The sequence below is a fragment of the Medicago sativa genome, chromosome 5 (assembly GCF_051527215.1).
Source record: "Medicago sativa cultivar Bolivia chromosome 5, Bolivia_mono, whole genome shotgun sequence".
Taxonomy (NCBI): domain Eukaryota; kingdom Viridiplantae; phylum Streptophyta; class Magnoliopsida; order Fabales; family Fabaceae; genus Medicago; species Medicago sativa.
In genome coordinates, this window is record NC_140753.1 from 6,191,229 (window position 1) to 6,210,160 (window position 18,932).

The 18,932-nt window shown below is 31.8% G+C and overlaps 1 long non-coding RNA gene and 1 pseudogene across 1 annotated transcript; one reads left to right on the forward strand and one right to left on the reverse strand.

Moving 5' to 3' along the window:
* The first annotated feature begins 587 nt into the window (after positions 1-587).
* Positions 588-1,692, forward strand: LOC146919524 (uncharacterized). Its single transcript, XR_015011516.1, has 2 exons — positions 588-952; positions 1,035-1,692. It is a non-coding gene; the product is annotated as an uncharacterized LOC146919524 (long non-coding RNA).
* Positions 1,693-1,718: 26 nt separating this feature from the next.
* On the reverse strand, positions 1,719-3,805 carry LOC146919525 (putative receptor-like protein kinase At1g11050 pseudogene; annotated as a pseudogene).
* Between the last annotated feature and the right edge of the window lie 15,127 nt (positions 3,806-18,932).

Genomic DNA, 18,932 nt, shown 5'->3' on the forward strand with positions numbered 1-18,932 from the left:
TCTTAACAAACCAAACCAAACACATCAACTTAAAAATGGGTTTTTTTATATATTAAAAAATGGCTTAATTAAGTTTTTGAAAAATTGTTCTCTCTTTCCATCTTTATCGCTTCTGCAAAATAAACTACACACCCAACAAGATAAAATTTGCTTGAATCTTACATATGTCAATCAATTGTATCCTTCAGTAGCTCTAATGAATGAAAGGAGAATATTATGATGTTTTGGTGCAGTGGGTTGTGGTATTTGGCGGTGTTGGTTCTGAATGCATGTGGGTAGGAGAAGGTTTATGGAGGATTAAAGGCTGAGATTTTGTGTTTCGTTAATGGTGGTTTAATTAGGAAAATGGTTGACGGTGGCGGTTAGATGGGGAAGAACACCCTTAAATAGCTGCTGACTTCTCTATATGCTTGATGGTAGATGGATGACAAAGTGAAATAAAATAAAATAAAAATAAAAATATTAAAGTGCAGGTAAAGAACCGGTAGCCAAGAAAACAGTTTAAAATATGGATGACTTGGCCCAATCAAAGATAGAGTGGTTATGAGAGAGTGCTTGAGCAGCTGACCGTAGCACTCCTCTAGAAAAAATTATGAAAATTTGATATTTTGAAAATACTCATTGAGACGAATTTAACGACATCTTATATGATATTATTTATCTTTGTATATTAGTAGAAAAATATGGTCAAAGTAAGCTAGGTCAAAATTGCATATTTTCAAATGGGTCATCTATTGTGGGACGGAGGGAGTAATATATTGTGTGGGTCCCATTTATACCACCCATTTGGGTGGCATGGATGTGGTTGCTCTAAAAGATAAATTGTTTTGCAAATGATTCTGTTTTCTTCATTACATCTGGGCAGTGACCTGCGGTGCACGACTTGGATTCACTGATAGTCGATCTAGCATAACAAAGCGAGTAGAGCTAAAAGTGCAACGAGCACAGGAAGGTAATCTTGCAATGGAGTTGTAGTATTTAACCACAGCATTATACCCAAGAACACTAAGAATTGCATAATCGAAAAATTACAGTGCAGCTTCTCTGCTGTCAAAGACGTAGTCATTGGCACAATTGACACCAAACATCAAATACAAGGTGAGCCAGACTCCGTAGTCTTTGGTATGATTATGATAGACAACAGAAACTCAGTGGCAATCGACATAATGCCTACTCTCAGGAAGGAACTTATTATCATTGATGATGAAGACAACATACAAGATATAAATGCTAAAAAGGAGTTCGTTGAGCCAAAAGATGGTCAAGAGAAGCAGACCGAGTCCTCAAATACCACAACTAATAAGATAAACAACAATGTGGTGGTTGGTATATTTGGACAGAATTTCAGGACTGAAACATTTCCCTCTAAAGGCTTAGAAGCTTGTCAGATATCAGAGATAAACAACAATGTGCTAGAGCTTGAAAACCATGGTATGATTGACAAAAAAAAAACCAATGAAAATTGAGACTGGATTGAATTCCAAAATGCATGGTCTCATAAGCAAGGTTCCTATTGCTATTGACAACATCTAGTGCAGCAAATGATCAGGACATGTACTCTCCTATTACAGAGAACACTTGGAATTAAGTGTTTTTAATAAAACTGAAAAGTTCTTGATTAATGTTGTTGTATAAGTTGTACACAGATTTCAGGAAATGATTCCAAAAGGCATAAATCTTTCCTTTTCTTTAGTTGTTTTAGGCTGATCAGGAATTTGATTCCCATGCCATGCTTCATTTTTATGTCATCTATTAATTAATTCCTTGTAGAATATAAAGAGATGGTGATATATTTCAAGTTTTTCTTTAGCAGATGGGAAAGTGGATCAAATATGATAGAAAAGATTCATGACCAAGTGGAACAGGCCTATCTGGTAAATTAGGAATATCAATATCACCTAACATCTTAATTGCCCCTGCAATAGTAGGCCTTAATGCAACCATTGCATGAGCACAAAGAATTCCAACAAGTACAAACCTTTCCATGATTTTCCCCGGCCCGTCATCTTTAACTGCTTGATCAAATATTTCATCAACTTTCCCTGATTTTGCAAGTGTCCAAGCCCGATCAGTGATCAAAACAACTAGTGAAATCATTGTATCAAGCACTTTTCTACCACTCATTATCTCAAGTATCACAATGCCAAAACTATAAACATCACTTTTCTCAGTTAGTTGTCCATATAAAGCATACTCAGGTGCTAAATAACCATATGTCCAGCTACTCTTGTTGTGAGATGAGATTGTCCTTCATTACCTTGTTTTGCCAAACCAAAATTAGCAACTTTCACTTTCATTTTTGAATCCAAAAGTATATTTGTCGCCTTAATATTGCGATGAAAAATCGGGGCGGTTTGATTTCATAATGCAAATAAGCTAGCCCTTTAGCCACATCAAGTATAATATTCTTCCTTTGTGGCCTAGTTAGCCTATTAGCACCATTAACTGATAATTGATAACTTAAACTTCCATTGGGCATATTATAATTATAAACTAAAAACCTTCTCTTACCTTTTACACTATGACTTGTAACACAACAACATCTTAAAGCAAGAAGATTCCTATGCTTTATTTTGCTAATAATCTCAACTTCATAGCAAAGCTCTTCATCCCCTCTAGTATCCAAATCAAAAATGTCAATCTGGAAGTGTTCCTTTGTACACAACACCATCACCACCTTGACCAATCATATTCTTCTGTGAAAACTTGTTTGTAGCCTTATCAAGCTCCGATATATGAAACCATTTAGCTCCTGTATTAGGCAAAACACTGTCTCTAACACTGTTTTCAATTGACCTGTGATAAATATTTTCCCTTCTCATCTCATCCCATTTCCTATACATAATTATGAGCACAAAAGCAAGAGCAACACCAACAAGAGCACCCAATAACCCAAAAACAAGTTTCAAAATTTTTCCATTATTTGATGACCCTTTTGTTGAAAGTGGCATACCAAGTATACAACCAGCTGTCTCAGGATGTGTAGGACCAAATTTATTCACAACACCAATAGCATATCAAATTGAGAAGTAAAAACACTTGGTTGAATTTTTTTGGATCAATAGTACTGTGCAGTGACTTTGAAACCAGCATCAGTACGAATGCCACATCTAGTTTCAGAACTCAAATCACCATTACCACTTACCACATGTATCTAGAAACTTCAAAAAAAATTAATCAATTGTTTTTGTCACTCCTTTCTCAATAACTCAGTATACAATCTTCAAACATGAACATGATATTATTTTTTTCTCTTTCACACAACCATATATTAAATGATATTTTCTTGTAGTAGGTCAATTGTATTATTCCATATATTAAAAATAAAAATAATTAGGAAGCAAAGCTTTAATTTCATTCATAAATATAAATAATACAAACATCACAATTAAGTACGAACACACACATGACTTTTTTTTTGGGGACACATAACTTAATTAAAAAAAAAAAAACTTAATTAAAAATAAAAATGAAAAACACACAGCTGCTTGCTTCCTTCCTTCCTTGTCGCCAACCTTCACTCACCACCACGACCACGACCACGACCACGACGAGCATCCTCATTAGCTTTAGCAGCAACATACTCGTTCTTTGATACGATCAGAGCATTCTTGTGTACACCCAACTCTTCCACATCTCTCTTGGCTTCAGCAAGCATTTCATCTTTCTGCTGCCGGCTGTAATTGTGTACCTGGTCTTGCTCCAAGAAACTAATCAGCGAACCCTTCATTCTGATTTTGTCATCCAACTGCCTGATTTGTGCATCAAAGTGGATCAAAACAATGTCTTCAGTGTTTGCTGCCATTTGTTAATAAATTCTTAGATAGTTTTTGGTTTTGAAAGAAATAATAGTAAGGGAGTGATATTTATATACAAAAGAATTGATTTTGTTGTAATCAATTCTTGCCATTGGAGGCAAGATTCTAAAAAATTTGCAGAGGAAAAGAAAATGATGAAGAATGGAAATGTGAAGAAGAAGAGCAGAGAAAAGAATCTCTGTACGCATGCTGTATCTCGTGACTCGTCCAATGTGACTTTAATTCTTTATCTTTAAGTCTCAACAGTAAAAAATATCACACATTTATCTTTAAGTCTCTACAGTAAAAAAATATATCACAAAAATAACTAAATTTCTCACCATAGGTGACTTTAATTCCAATGGACCCCTTCCCCCTTGAAAGCTTTGGTCTTATTACTACTATTTAATTATAAATTTTGGTGACTTTTGAGTTACACAAGTGCTTAAATTTGTGTACCCATACACAAATGTTCATTTTACCATTGATTCAAGAGTTTAAAAATTCAATGGCTTAGATTTAAGAATGTCAACTTAGTAGTGAACTAGTGAATCTTCAAGGAAATAAAAGTTGCACTTATATATACATAAAAAAAAATCATGAATTAAAAAAAAAGTTAAATTAAAATAATTAGCTTATATTTGATTGGTGTTAGTGTCAAACTCTATTTTTTCACAGATTAATGATTAAATAATTTTCTTTTCAAAAAAACAATTCAATGCTTAAAAACATTATTTTAAATCAACTAATAGAAATAAAAAATTAATTATTTTTTTTTTTTTACGAATTCATTTCTTTTACAAAACTATTGTTAATTTTCTTCTTCTTTTCTTTACAGAAATTTTCTTCTTCTTAATAAGTGGTACATCTTCCTTATAAATTGTTCTCTAAGAAATAAAAAAAGCAAATTTATATGTAACAAAGGTCACCCCAAAATTAATGAATTCATATCAAAGTTCGCCCGTGAGGTTTATTATGAATATGCACATTTATAAAAAAGAAAAAGAAAAAAGAATACATAACAAAAAATGTATCATTGATTAAGAAGGAAAAATATTATAATTTTTCTATCCAAAAAATTAATAATTGAAACAATAGTTTAATGTGTAGCATTGGAAGGAAAAAAAGAGAGGAAAGAGTACTGCTATTTACAACTTTAACGGTTCAGATTTAAAATAATGACATTTAATTTTGAATAAATTTTATAATGGTTTAATGTTTTAATGTTATGTGTGTCACTAGAAGAAATAAAAAAAGGAAAGAAAAGGAGTAAGAAGTACATTGAATTGCTCTAACAAAATCTGGTTCATTGAATTTTAATACTATAGACCTATGGCTAATAATGCATTTGTGTATAAATTTGTGTACCCTAAAAGCCACCATAAATTTTCTATTAATATATCTCTTCTCAGCTTCCAATACCACCTTCTCGATAATAAACCAATAGTCACATTCATCAAGTCAGATGAAGAATCTTGAAGACTTAGTTTGAAGACCAGAATTCCCAAATTCCAATCCTAAAGCAATTAAGCCAAAATATAAATTTGACTTTTAGGTTCATAAACAAAATCTCTTTACTTAGAACAAAATCTTAAACAAAATCTGCTAACATATGAAACTATACTTATATTAATTAGATCACTTTACATAAGTCTCTGATTAATCATGAGAAGTAGAAAGAAATAAGTATTATAAAAATAAAAAACTAAAATATCTTTTTTTTTTAAGAGAAAAAAACTAAAATATCTAACTAAACTAGAATTAGGACTAAGAATAGGCCATGCCCCAAACCAAAAGAAGACAATGGGGTCAAATAAACTAAAACAAAAAACATTAGAGACCCACAACCCACAAAATAATTTCTTCTAACAACCATATCTTAAACAGTGCTTTGAACACATAATTCATGGAACGCTGTTACAACTTACAACCATTTTGTTGCATTAAAATTGTGTTTTTGTTCATCCGTACACGTTAAGATCTAGGACGGAGTGTCTCAAAGGTCTTATGTTAAATAGGAGCAGCTGTGGCCCATGGTCCCACAGGAAACGTACGAATTAAAGTCCTATGAATAAGAAGAAGAAGAGCAGAATCTCTGTACGACAATTATGGGAAGCAAAGCAAATTAACAAAAGTTAATATTTATTATTCACTTTCTGAGAAACGAATTGACCATACTGATCTAAGGCTGACACATTATACTTCCTCCGTTACTTAATAGATGATCTAGTTGACTTCGATACATGTATCAATGCATATATTTTATCTTTGATATCTTCAATTCTCAACTAAAAAATTATGAAAATTTAATATTTTAAAAATATTCATCTAGACGAATCCAACATCTTACATGATATTATTTATCTTTGTGAATTAGTAGAAAAATAAGGTCAAAGTATGTCAAATCAACAATGTACTATATTGTTAACTAGGTCATCTATTGAGGGACGGATAGAGTATTCCCAATTGTGACTTTATTCAAAAATATAGGCTTTGGTTAATATTTATTATTCACTTTCTGAGGAAACGAATTGACCATACTTGAAAATGAAATAACAGCTTTAGCTTGCTGGCTATTTCAATGCAAGAAGGAGGCGTGCTAGGGCTATATAGCCACCAATCAGAAGCATCATTTCGTAGCTAAGCTACTAGCATGAAATAACAGTTTTAACTTGTTGAAGTTAATTCTCTTTTAGTTTAATGAATTTCGTTGAATTAAGAAGAAGAATAATTGTACGTTAATGACATTTAGATTATGTAACTTATGTCCATTTAGTTTGGCGTCTAATTAATTATTTATTAAGTGACTATTACAAATCGTAGATATTTTCTAAAGCTTGGTAAGCTTGGTAGATATTAAGGGACTATGTTGACATCACTCTAATAGCTTCTTTTTTTTACCAAACACACCCTCCATTTGCGTTTTTCCTAGCCCTCTTTTGAGCAATAGTTGAAAGCTTTCATTGGAACTGTTTTAACCAAATACCAATGGCATGAATCACAGCCATAATATAAGGCCCCAAGTCACAATTATAGAGAAACGTACCATGATACACATGTCCCCATGATTCTTGGCTGCACATACATGTGAGTTTCCTAATAAAAAGACGAACATATAAGCCAAACCATACCCCAAAAAAATTATGCTCTCTACATAATCACAACCATACACCCTCCGGTCACAAATATAAGCAAAAATTTATTTTTTAGGTTGTTTTATCTTGGTATTTCGGGTGTCAAACATTGATTAAGTTTGAACCTTTTAACCTTTGATATCTTATTTTTTCTTGGGAAGGAAAAAATAAGAAAAAACCCTTGAGAATCGAAGTCCGGGAGTTGTTTTCGTTATGGGAAGGTGTTAGGCACCCACAACGACTATAGTATCCTATATGAACCGTCTTTACTTTCTACGCGCGCGCTTTATTTTTAAATGCTATTTGAAAGATGATATTTACACTTAGGGCCCGTTTGGCGCATATGATAGGATAGACACATGATTGGATAAAGAAATGGATAAGGATAGGATATGATAGTGACATGATAACATTTATCCTATCACGTGTTTGGTGCACACATGATAACAAACATTATAACTTATATATAGATACATATTAATTAAATGTGAAACAAATACATTTATTTTTCTTTCAAAAAATACATATTATTTTTTTAAATATGGCAAAATCAATACCTAGCAAAATTCATTGACAGGCACGTAAACACCACCAACAGAATCATCCATGGCAAAATCAATAAATAAAATGAGAAAACCTCCAACTTTTTTTTTAGGAAGCAAATGCAAATTTATTAATAAAAAACACACAGAAAGTACACGATATGAATATTATGCAGAGAGCAACACCACCGCAACACAGCCTCTAAGATACAAACAGCAACCATGAGGGGAAAACAAGCAAAAACTACATGCAAAACTACAAATAAGAGGAATCAGTTGAAATTGAAACCCAATGGCAATCGCAAATTGAATCAATTGAAAATATCTTAAATTTCAGCAATTTTCATTCACCATAGGTTTGGCTCCGTAAAAAAAGAATCACCAGAAAAAGATGCGGGAGTGGAGTCGGTGAAAGGAATAATGCTCTGGAGAGGGGTGGCAATCACAGAGAATATGGAGACAATTGGGATTAAATTACAAAGAGTGGGAGTCAAGGGAATCGAAGAGGGTACGCGCGTTTTTGTGCTATCCTGTTTGTAACCCAACTAAAACAAAGGATTAGAATAATGAAGGATGGACAGGATAGGATAAGTAGGAGGATTAAATTATCCTATTCTATTGGTGCACCAAACATGAGATTTAAGTAGGATATGATACTTCTATCATATCCTGTCTCTGTATCCTGCGCACCAAATGGACCGTTAAGGGTTTACTAAGTGAAGATTTGGAGGGAGAAGAATGTGTTTAGATTTTTGTTTTATTGGACTTGGAGAAGTTTTGACTTCTTGCCTACGTACCCTTTTAAGGATCAAACTCCATGTAGTTCTCTTCCAAAAAATGTTTTTGTTTTTGTTGGTTGATTTTAATTTTGAAAATGGAATTTTGAAGAATAAGAGAGAGAGGTCTCAAGGACATCAGGTTTTGAAAATGTGAGGTGGAATTAGTTATTTTGTAAAAAGAAGTCTAAGTATGATTAAAGTTCATTAAGATTTTGTTTAAGAAAGCAAAGAGAAAATTCAATGGGATTTTGATCCCAAGGTTTATTTGGAAAATCATTTGAGTGAAGTTGTTCATGTTTTTTGGAAAAGAGAATTTTTCTAGGTATCGTGATTCCTAAACATACATCTAAAGCATCCATGTAAGGTGTGTGCATGTGTCGGTGCTTGTGTCGGTGTACATCATTAGAGTCCATTGTCCTTTACATCATTTGCCTAAATACAAACTACTTCCCTTTGTGAGAACTTAATCTCACATAAAATGAATTAAAGCCAAAGTAAAGTGCAATAGAAAAGAAATGGGAAGGGAGATGAAGATGATGAGGGATGCTTATGAAACAATGAACAAAGTGGTTAGTAATAATAGGCATAGAATGATAGAAAAATAGGCAAGGAAAAAGGCATAACAACATGGTAAAATGGCAAGAAAAAGTGGTAAAATACCCTTAACAAAATACCAAAAATCTCAAGCAAACAAAAGACTCATAACCCTCACATCATGACACTTTTCAAAGAATTTTAAAGTTCAGCCCTAATATGAGAGTTACAAGAAAATCACAAGCCAAAGAGTTATGGTATATTCTTAAGTCTATTTTGCACTAATTCACATACTAAAATTCAAGTAACTTGCCATATAAGAAACCAATTATCATATATCACAAACAGCACCAAATATTCCAAATTGAACAACAAACAAAACCTCAAAATTACTCAACAAGCAACAATTATTATGAGCAAAAGAATTGGAATCAAAACATGCAAGAAGCTCCACAAAATTTGACAAAGACAAAAAAAAAAAACAACACAAAATCACAAGGAAATTCCACATACATTTTTTTATCAATTTTCAACATACCAAAATATCATGAGAAACAAGTTTCAAGTGTCAAAATAGTTGCAAGAAAGTTCCCAAAATTTTTAGAAGTTTTTAACAAGATTTTTAACAAAGAATGAAAAAAAAGAATTGAATTAACAAAGAACAAATTATTTTCATGTATTTTCATCAAGGTTAATATGTAAAACACATCAATATTTATTGGAAATAACAAGAAAATATTGAAAAAAATTGTTTAGGAATTTTATAGTACGAAAACAAGCATGCAGGGGTTCAAACAGCAAGAAACATTGTTGAAATAGCAAAATCAAGGCAAGAAAACGAAATCCAGTACAAAGAAGCCTAGGCCCAAGGTCTTTGATGGATCTGGACTATCCAAACGCATCAGGAGCGTTGGATTGATCCAGCTCCATCAAACCCTAGATCTGATGGTTAAAGGCGAAGCAGAGGTGAACCAGGGTTGAACCGGTTTGGTTCAGTGGTCTATATAAGGGTTAAGAGGCCGGTTCAACTCACTTTTCACTTCTCTTTCTCTCTCTAAGCTCTCTCCTAGTGAGAGAAGCTCTGCAACTCTCTTCTTCTCTGATCATCTTCTCCGACGAACACGACGGCGGAGGTACGGTGGTTCGCCGGTGGCGCCACCGTACCTGAACGTTTTCTAAAATATTTTCACATCGTTGTGTTCGTCTGAGTCTCCTCTTTGTGATTCTGGAACTGGTTTTTTAAAACGAGGCTTAGATATGAGCAGATCTACACTTGAATCTTTTGGTTTCAAACTTTTTCGAATCTTTTCAAAGTTCTTTGAAAGAACAAGTCTGAGAACTTGTTAATCTACTTCGATTCACCGTTTATAAAAAAACCTTCGATGAGCTTTTGCAATGAAAACGAAGAAGTTTTGGTGATTACTTGAACTTCGAATTGGAGATTCGAACAAAAAGATCCGTGAAAGCTTCTGGTAAGTTTGGACAGAAAATAAATCGGTGTTCTTCCCTCTTTCTTCTTCACTGGTTCAAAACTTGCTTCGATTCTCTCTTCTTCTCACTTCTCTCAAACCCTCTGTGATCGTACCAGTTCGTCTTTGAGATGAATTGGTGCTGGAATTGCAGAGGACGTAGTTCAATGATGAAGATTCACTCTTGAATCTCTGAGAACTGCGAAGAAATTGCTTCAATTTGACTCAATTTTGATTCTGGAAAAACTAGGGTTTCATTGAGTTCTTCATTGTTCTTGATGATTTCTGAATTTTGATCTAACTGCCAAGAGAGAGAAAGTTTTGATTCTGTTTCTGTGATTTGATGAGTTGGCGTAATCTCAATGGGACAGTGATGATTGGGCCTTTATATAGGTGACATGTGTGCTTGATAGCCAATGAGTGCTTGCCACGTTGAATTGGACACTGGACTTGACTTTGGACCAATCTGCAAATTATGGAAACCTAAAGGACTAATCTGTAAATAACAAAATTAAAAGGACTATTCTGCAATTAAGTGAAAGGACTAAAAAAATGAAAACTTGCAAAATTTGAGGACTGAAATGAAAAGGGACTAATCTGCAAGAAAAAGGCTTAAAAAAACAAATTTAAAACCAAAAGGACTTATATGCAATTTTCGAAACTTTGAAGGACTAAAATGAAAATAATAAAATTGGAATAAAATTGGTAAAACGAAAAAAAACGAAACAAAAAGGACTAAAATGAACCAACTACACAAATGAGGTACTTTAAAGTAACCTCTCTCTGTCAAAATTTTGTGTGAAATGACCAAAATGCCCCTAGGACTACACTGACTCAAAATGTCTCAGATGCAATTTTTGAAATGGATTTTGACATGGAATTAAAACAGGGACTTGTTCAAACTAATTGAAAGGACCTAGAAACAATTTCCAAAGATTAAAAGGAATTTTAGCACAGGAAATGACTAAAATGCCCCTATGGGCTAAACTGACTCAAAATGACTCAAATGCAATCTTGAAATGGATCTTAACATGGAATTAAGCAAGAATTTATACAAGCAAATTGAAAAGACTCAGAAGCAATTTTCAGGGATTTAAAATGAGTTTGAACATAGGAAATGACTAAAATGCCCTTGTTATGAATTTTTGCAAATAAGATTGAAATGAAATGCAGAGAAACATGCAATTGATCAGAGACTATTTCAAATGACTTGATATGCAAGAAGAACATTTTGGATGGCTTGAAATGTAGGAAAATATAGACAAAGGCACAGCTGAACATAGTAAAATATCAGGGCAAACAATATCAGATTGGCAATCACTCAATAGTAATAGGCACATATCAGAGATGAAAAAACATTTTGAGCAAGTATTTTTAGGTCCAAAATTAGGGTATAACATAGGTTCATTCAATAAATGATGTATGTGGACTATTAAATAGACTACATACATCATTTATTGAATGAACCTAAAAAGTAAATTTTTGCTTATATTTATGACCGGATGGTGTATGTCTTAGCAAAGTTTTTTTTTTGACAATATATGTCTTAGCAAAGTTATTTATATATTGGTTATATCTTTGTTTTAAATTTGATCCACTTGGCAAATCACCATTTCCATGTGATATATTCTTAGCTTTTTTTTATCACTATTTAATTATAAATTTTCTATTAATATATCTCTTCTCAGCTTCCAATACCACCTTCTCGATAATAAACCAATAGTCACATTCATCAAGTCAGATGTAGAATCTTGAAGACTTAGTTTGAAGACCAGAATTCCCAAATTCCAATCCTAAAGCAATTAAACCAAAATATAAATTTGACTTTTAGGTTCATAAACAAAATCAAAATTTGCTAACATATGAAACTATACTTAAATTAATTAGATCACTTTACATAAGTCTCTGATTAATCATGAGAACTAGAAAGAAAGAAATAAGTATTAAAAATACTAAAATTCTTAACTAAACCAAAAGAAGACAATGGGGTCAAATAAACTAAAACAAAAAACATTAGAGACCCACAAAATCATTGGGGAATTAGTCACTTTAGTCCCTGAATGGGGAACGATTTGTCAATTTAGTCCCTGAATGCAGATAATATGCAAAACAGTCCCTGCATGGTCAATTTCAGGGACTAAAGTGACTAACGAAGTCTACATTCAGGGACTAAATTGACTAACGGAGTCTGCATTCAGCGATTAAATTGACTAACAAAGTCTACATTCAGGGACTATTTTGCAATTTATCTGCATTCAGGGACTAAATTGACAAATCGTTCCCCATTCAGGGACTAAAGTGACTAATTTCCCCAAAATCATTTCTTCTAACAACCATATTTTTTTTTTTGAAAGATTCTAACAACCATATCTTAAACAGTGCTTTGAACACATAATTCATGGAACGCTGTTACAAACATTTTTTTTCATTAAAATTGTGTTTTTGTTCACCCGTACACGTTAATATCTAGGACGAAGTGTATCAAAAGTCCTATGTTGAATATTTGTCAAAAAAAAAAAAAGTCCTATGTTGAATAGGAGCATTCAAAGCATAGGAGTGATGTGAATATTTCATTTACCTTTTTTTTTCAGATTTATGTCCTTCTCACTTTAGTTCCAATGACATATTCACATCACATTCATTTCATTTACTTTTTTTTTTTTTTTTTTTCGATTTATGTCCTTCTCACTCTAGTAGTAGTTCCAATGAATGACAAATGACATATTCACATCACTCTTATATTCATTTCATTTACTTTTACTTTTTTTTTTTCAGATTTATGTCCTTCTCACTCTAGTTCCAGTGACATATTCACATCACTCTTATATTCATTTCATTTACTTTTTTTTTTTTTTTTTTTCAGATTTATGTCCTTCTCACTCTTTATTAGTTTTCTCATTCATATATTATTCGACACTTCATTATCAAATATGAGGCACACTTCTTTCCTGCACACATAATCATATATATGGTTTTATAAGTACGTTTTCCCCCCTATAAGATTCAATTTACTACTCAAACTACTTGGGGTTTACAAATAAGGCATTGAAGCGCTAATCTTTGATTTTTTTTTGTAGGGAGAGTTCATAACTTCATGCTCCTATTTTTTGTAGGGAGAGTTCATAACTTCATACTCTGATATGTAGGCAAAATTTGACTTTGATTAAAATGAATTCAATTAAAAGTGGGTTTAAATGAAAATGATTTGTGTTTAAATACCTTCATATCAAAGTGAATGAAAAGATATGCTATTTGAATATAAAGATCACATTTGATGATACACAATTGTAAGTGTTCATAATCACTTTTGAAGATATTGAGAGGGAAATACATGTATATAATGTATAGCATTAGTCCTCCCCTCTCCCTCTCCAACAAGCCGACCCTAGTTTTATCTCTCTAGGTTTTCTCTTACAATTTCTTTATTAAGGGGTGGTTTTGGGTCAATTCTTGACCTGAAATCATCTCTCTTCATCTTTTTCTCTATATTTCAATCTAAATAAGTGATTTTCACATAGATCTAGATTTTTTTTTCTTTGTGATTTCATCGTCTAAGTGTGGTGGTTTGTTGTTCGTCGTTTTGTGCGGCGTTGTTTGATTTCCCGTCTTCGTGCGGTGATCATTTGATTCATATTGAAAGATCGATTATTCAATCAAAGATTTGGGCGTCAACGTTGCATATCCGGAGGCCATGGATATTCCGGTCACTTTAATTTTATCATATATTTTTGTTGGCATTGTGACATTATATGCCATTAACTTGGATGTTGTGAGTTTGGTCGCAGATTCATCCTTTACGTTTTTAGTGGTGTTGAATAATGTAATCTTTCAATTTGAATGAATGAATATCATTTTGTTTTTGTCAAAAAAAAATGTATAGCATTAAAAAGGTGTCATATCATAGTATTTTGAAGATATCACTCAGCACATAGTTAACGAGCTTCTTTAACATAGTTAACGTGCTTAGGTCAAAGACAAATCATACAAAATTTATAAAGTAAATCACAAAAGTCATTGTAATATCATAAATAATCTTTGATTATATTTCATTCACCTCTCAATTAAGTACGGATCTACATGAGATTTGGTGTAGCTATAACTACATCAAAATTATAATAAAAAATAGAAATACTAGTATAGATTTCTTTCATAGCGACTGTAACTTTGGTCGTTATATAAATGAAACGTCGTAACCTCCTCACAGGGGCGGACCTGTTAAGGTCCTGGTGTGGCAAGTGTCACGCCAAACTCATCCAATTTTTTTTGTTTGTTTAGTCCAAAACACAAGCATAGCCAAAAATTTTAAACTAGTGTAGTGTATTTGATGCAGCACAAAGAGAATTGTTCTACATTTGCCTCATGTTATTTACCTATTTATATAATAGTTTGGCTTTGTAAGCTTGCAAGGTTGCTTCTTCAAAAAAAAAAAAGCTTGCAATGTTGCCGACGTGGGACTTATTATCTATCTATGTTTTACAAAGCACGTATAATAACATGAAGTATTTTTTTTTACATATAGAGAATGAAATTACTTCTATAAAAAAATAGAGAATGAAATTAATTATTTATTTTAATATTAATATTAAGTAATATAAGTTTTTGTGATTATCAAGCTATATTTTTTTTGCTACTTGTTGGAAAGTGGTTTTACAAAATACCTAAAAATTGAGTTTTTATTGTTAGTGACATATATATGTTTGTCAAGCTATTATTAGGTTTTGACTACTAAAATTGATTTTATATTGTTTGAAATTGAAATTGAATTAGGATGAAGAATATGTATAGAGTTAACTAAGTAACAAGATGAGTGATCAACGGTTAAATGATCGTCTTATAACATATATAGAAAGAGATGTTCTTAGAACAATTAGTAATGATGTAATTTTAACTCATTTTCAACAAATGAAAAATAGAGTATTGTTTTTTTGTAATTTTGGTTGCTACAACTATTTTTAATATAAATTTTTATTAAATTTAGTTTTATTTAATTATTTGACAAAAAAATTGTGCCTCACCAACATTGTGAGTTCAGGTCCGCCCCTGCCTCCTCATGAGATAAATTTCAACATTAACCGACGAGGTTTGATTGAAGTGAGAGCAAAACATTGTATAAACCGGTCCCACACAAAATCTGTTAGCAAATGCAGAAACCTTAAACGACAGTTATTGTGAAACGGAGGGCGTATAAAATACTTTTGGATCATTGATCGGTTCATATATAAGCAATTGAAATTTGATAGGCGATTCTAGACGTTTGGAAATTTGAAATCTAGAATGATTATTATTTTGATTACACGCCTAACTATAATGGATTAATCCACAAGTAAATGAGAACATTCTTTTTATGAGAAGTTAATGAGAACTTTAGCTTCAAATCATATATTGTTAGTTTAGAAGAAAATAATAATCAAACTATCTGATAAGACGGTACTATCACGTCTTCCATCTTCATCTAGCACCAACTATTAGTTTCATTAATATGGTGTTTTTTTCTCACAATTATCAATTAATTGGCACAGATGAAAAAGATTTTACCAAAAAGAGTAAGTGTACATATCATGTGATATTTCATTTGTTTGAGTAATGATATTTGTACACCATTTTGTCAAAATGATATATATTTGTATAAGTACCACCATTTTATAACAATTTTTAAGATAATATTCTTTTTCTCTCTTCTTATTAGTCAAAGATAATATTGAGATAAAAAGAAAGAGAAAATGTATAAACACAATAAGACTGAAAGTTGTCCAAAAATTCTCTCAAAATAATTGTACAACTATCATTTCTCATTTGTTTTTCATCCAAATAAGTCATACATATCAAATATGATTTCTTTTAAAGTCATCAATCCCATTTTCAACTCATACATACATACATACATACAAAAATATAGACCAAACCAACATACTTTTAGACCTATGGACTAATTTTTAAGCGTTAACGCAATAAAAAGAGCAAAAAGACGAAAACATACGCAAGTGTTGGAAATGGTGCATAAGGGTCGATTAACCATTTGGAGAAAAAGTCTTACAATGCACTTGTGACACCCAAATCCTTTCTTTCATTCTAGACTCTTCAACCCCAAATTTTCACGGCTTGAAAAAAAACTCCCAAATTCAAGATTATTTACAATTATACGATTTCGGCTTCAAATTTTCATCATTCGATCTAATGTTGATGGCTAAAAACATTAAGAATTTCAACCCCAAAATTTCACCATTCCACCTTGCCATATTGATTAAAAATAATGATTAGTTAAAACTAGACCGTTTACCCGTGCTACCGCACGGGTCATTTACATTGAAAAATAATATATGAAAATAAATGTGATGGACTTCATGAAGTTACTTATTAACATCAATAGAGAAAAAATGAAGCTTGCAAGAAAAAAAAATTAGTTTGAGTTTTGCGATAATAGTTGTTTCAGAAATATTTTACCAATACATACATGACCAAACATAAAAGATAGTCACATATATTAGGACCAGTCTCCCTTGAAGAAAAAAATATTAGGACCGGTCTTGTGAAATAAGTTTAGATTCACTTGTGACAAATTAAAACATTAGTTTCACAAATTTGTTACACCATAACATCAATATAGAAAAAACGAAGCTTGGAAGAAGTTGCATATAATGAATGCATTGTTCAATGACCAATAATAGCATGACTAATGTATTCTCGGACAGTCAATCCACCGTGAGGCAACTTTGTCAATTTTTCTTTGTCTTTCTCTCGGATCATATGAACTATGCTTATGACTGGCTTTGTTATTCAAAAACTTAACTTATAATCAAATGTGGTTTGACATCTTTCTTTTTTATAATAGAATATGTGATTCACACCTGAAAATTCCCAAAAAAAAAGGAAAAAAACTACAATTGTTCAATTACCTATGTCATATAATTAAAATTAGGAATGTAAAAAAAGTCAATATATTCTCAGTCATTTTATTCCGCTGTTTTTTTTTTGTCGTCACACCATCTCCCTATTTTATATATATATATAGATAGATAGAGAGAGAGAGAGAGAGAGAGAGAGAGAGAGAGAGAGAGAGAGAGAGAGAGAGAGAGAGAGATAGAGAGAGAGAGAAATCCACATGCAAAAATTTATGTTAGATTAATATAAGTTGTCGTCACTATTATTTGCGAACATCTTGTGCTTGGATCGGAGTTCTTTAAATACATCTTTGCCAATTTTTAAAAAAATACAAAATGTGATTCCTCTTGTAGAAGGCGCAATATATATATAAATAAAGAAATCTGCATGTAACGATTTATGTTAGACTAATATAAGTTGTCATCACTCAATTAACTTCATAATAAGTAGAAAATTATGTTACATGATAAATCCACTTGCAACGAATTATGTTAATTCATAAGAAGTAGGAAATTACATTACTTGACTATGAGATTATTTTGGTACAAATCTAAATGCATTCTACTTTGATTTCCTATTTATTTCCTTTGTGGCCTTCATGTGTATTGAGTTGGAGTTCTTAGAATCATAGAGAAAAATATTAGAAATAAACACTTGAAACAACTAAGAAATTTCTTAATTTCTTAAACAACATCATATTCATATAAGAGAATAAACTGAGCAATACAAATGAAAGAGGATAAGTATAGATAATTACATAACCTAACCATATAGTCAATTTAAGAGGAACAACCAATACCTTCTCATCAATTAGCATATTAGAGAAATCGTCCACAAAGGTATGCGCACCTTTGTTTTTAACTACTCCCAGCCTGTGAAGTAAAGATTATACAATAAGATTAGAACACTTGAATAACATGGTTAAAAAAAATGTAGAAAATAGTTTACTTTGTGTCATTGACATCAACAACAAACCTAGTGGTAAAGCCAAAAGATCAGGAGAAAAATGATCAAATGCAACATATAATGAGTAAAAAAGGAATATGAGAGATTAGTGTTGGTTATATACGTGAAAAGAAAATAAGGGAAAAATTACAATACAAAATTAAAGAGCACCACCTGAAAGTTACTTGAATAAAGTGATGATGTCCAAAAGCCAAAATTTATATGACACAATGCTGAAAGCAAAAGATTGCATCAAAAAAGAATAAAACTATCAATCTCAGAAGAAAAAAATAAGCTATCTGGGTTAGATATTTCACATCTTATATTTTGCACATATATTAACCATTTATGGATTCAAAAAACTAAATTCATGAACAAAAATAAAAGAAAGGAAGAAGGGAACCAAGTATGGCGAGATTTTAGAAGTAGATAACATTTCATTTTCACATTCCCAACCTTATGAATTGAATTAGATGTAGAATTGAAGATCAAAAGATCTTAACAGTTAGTTAAACCTGACCATTATGTCCACATGAACCATAAAAACGCATGTGCAAGGGAAGCTAAAAATTTGGTTAACATTTGACTCTAACTTTTCATATGAAAGATGGAGTTACATATTTAATTTCATGCATTAGTTTTTTGTTTGGTATAATCACAATTCAATGAAAGTTATTAGTAAAAGAGATAGATTAAGAGGAGATAGCAAAGGTTTTTTTAGAGGTGTTATGAGAAGCTTTTTTAGGTGTGCCACATAGGCACAATCCAAGCTTTAGAATGAGGCAAGTTTCAATGTAGTTGAAATATGTAAAAATAGATAGTGGAAAGTTACAAAGCTCAAATGGTGAGTTAC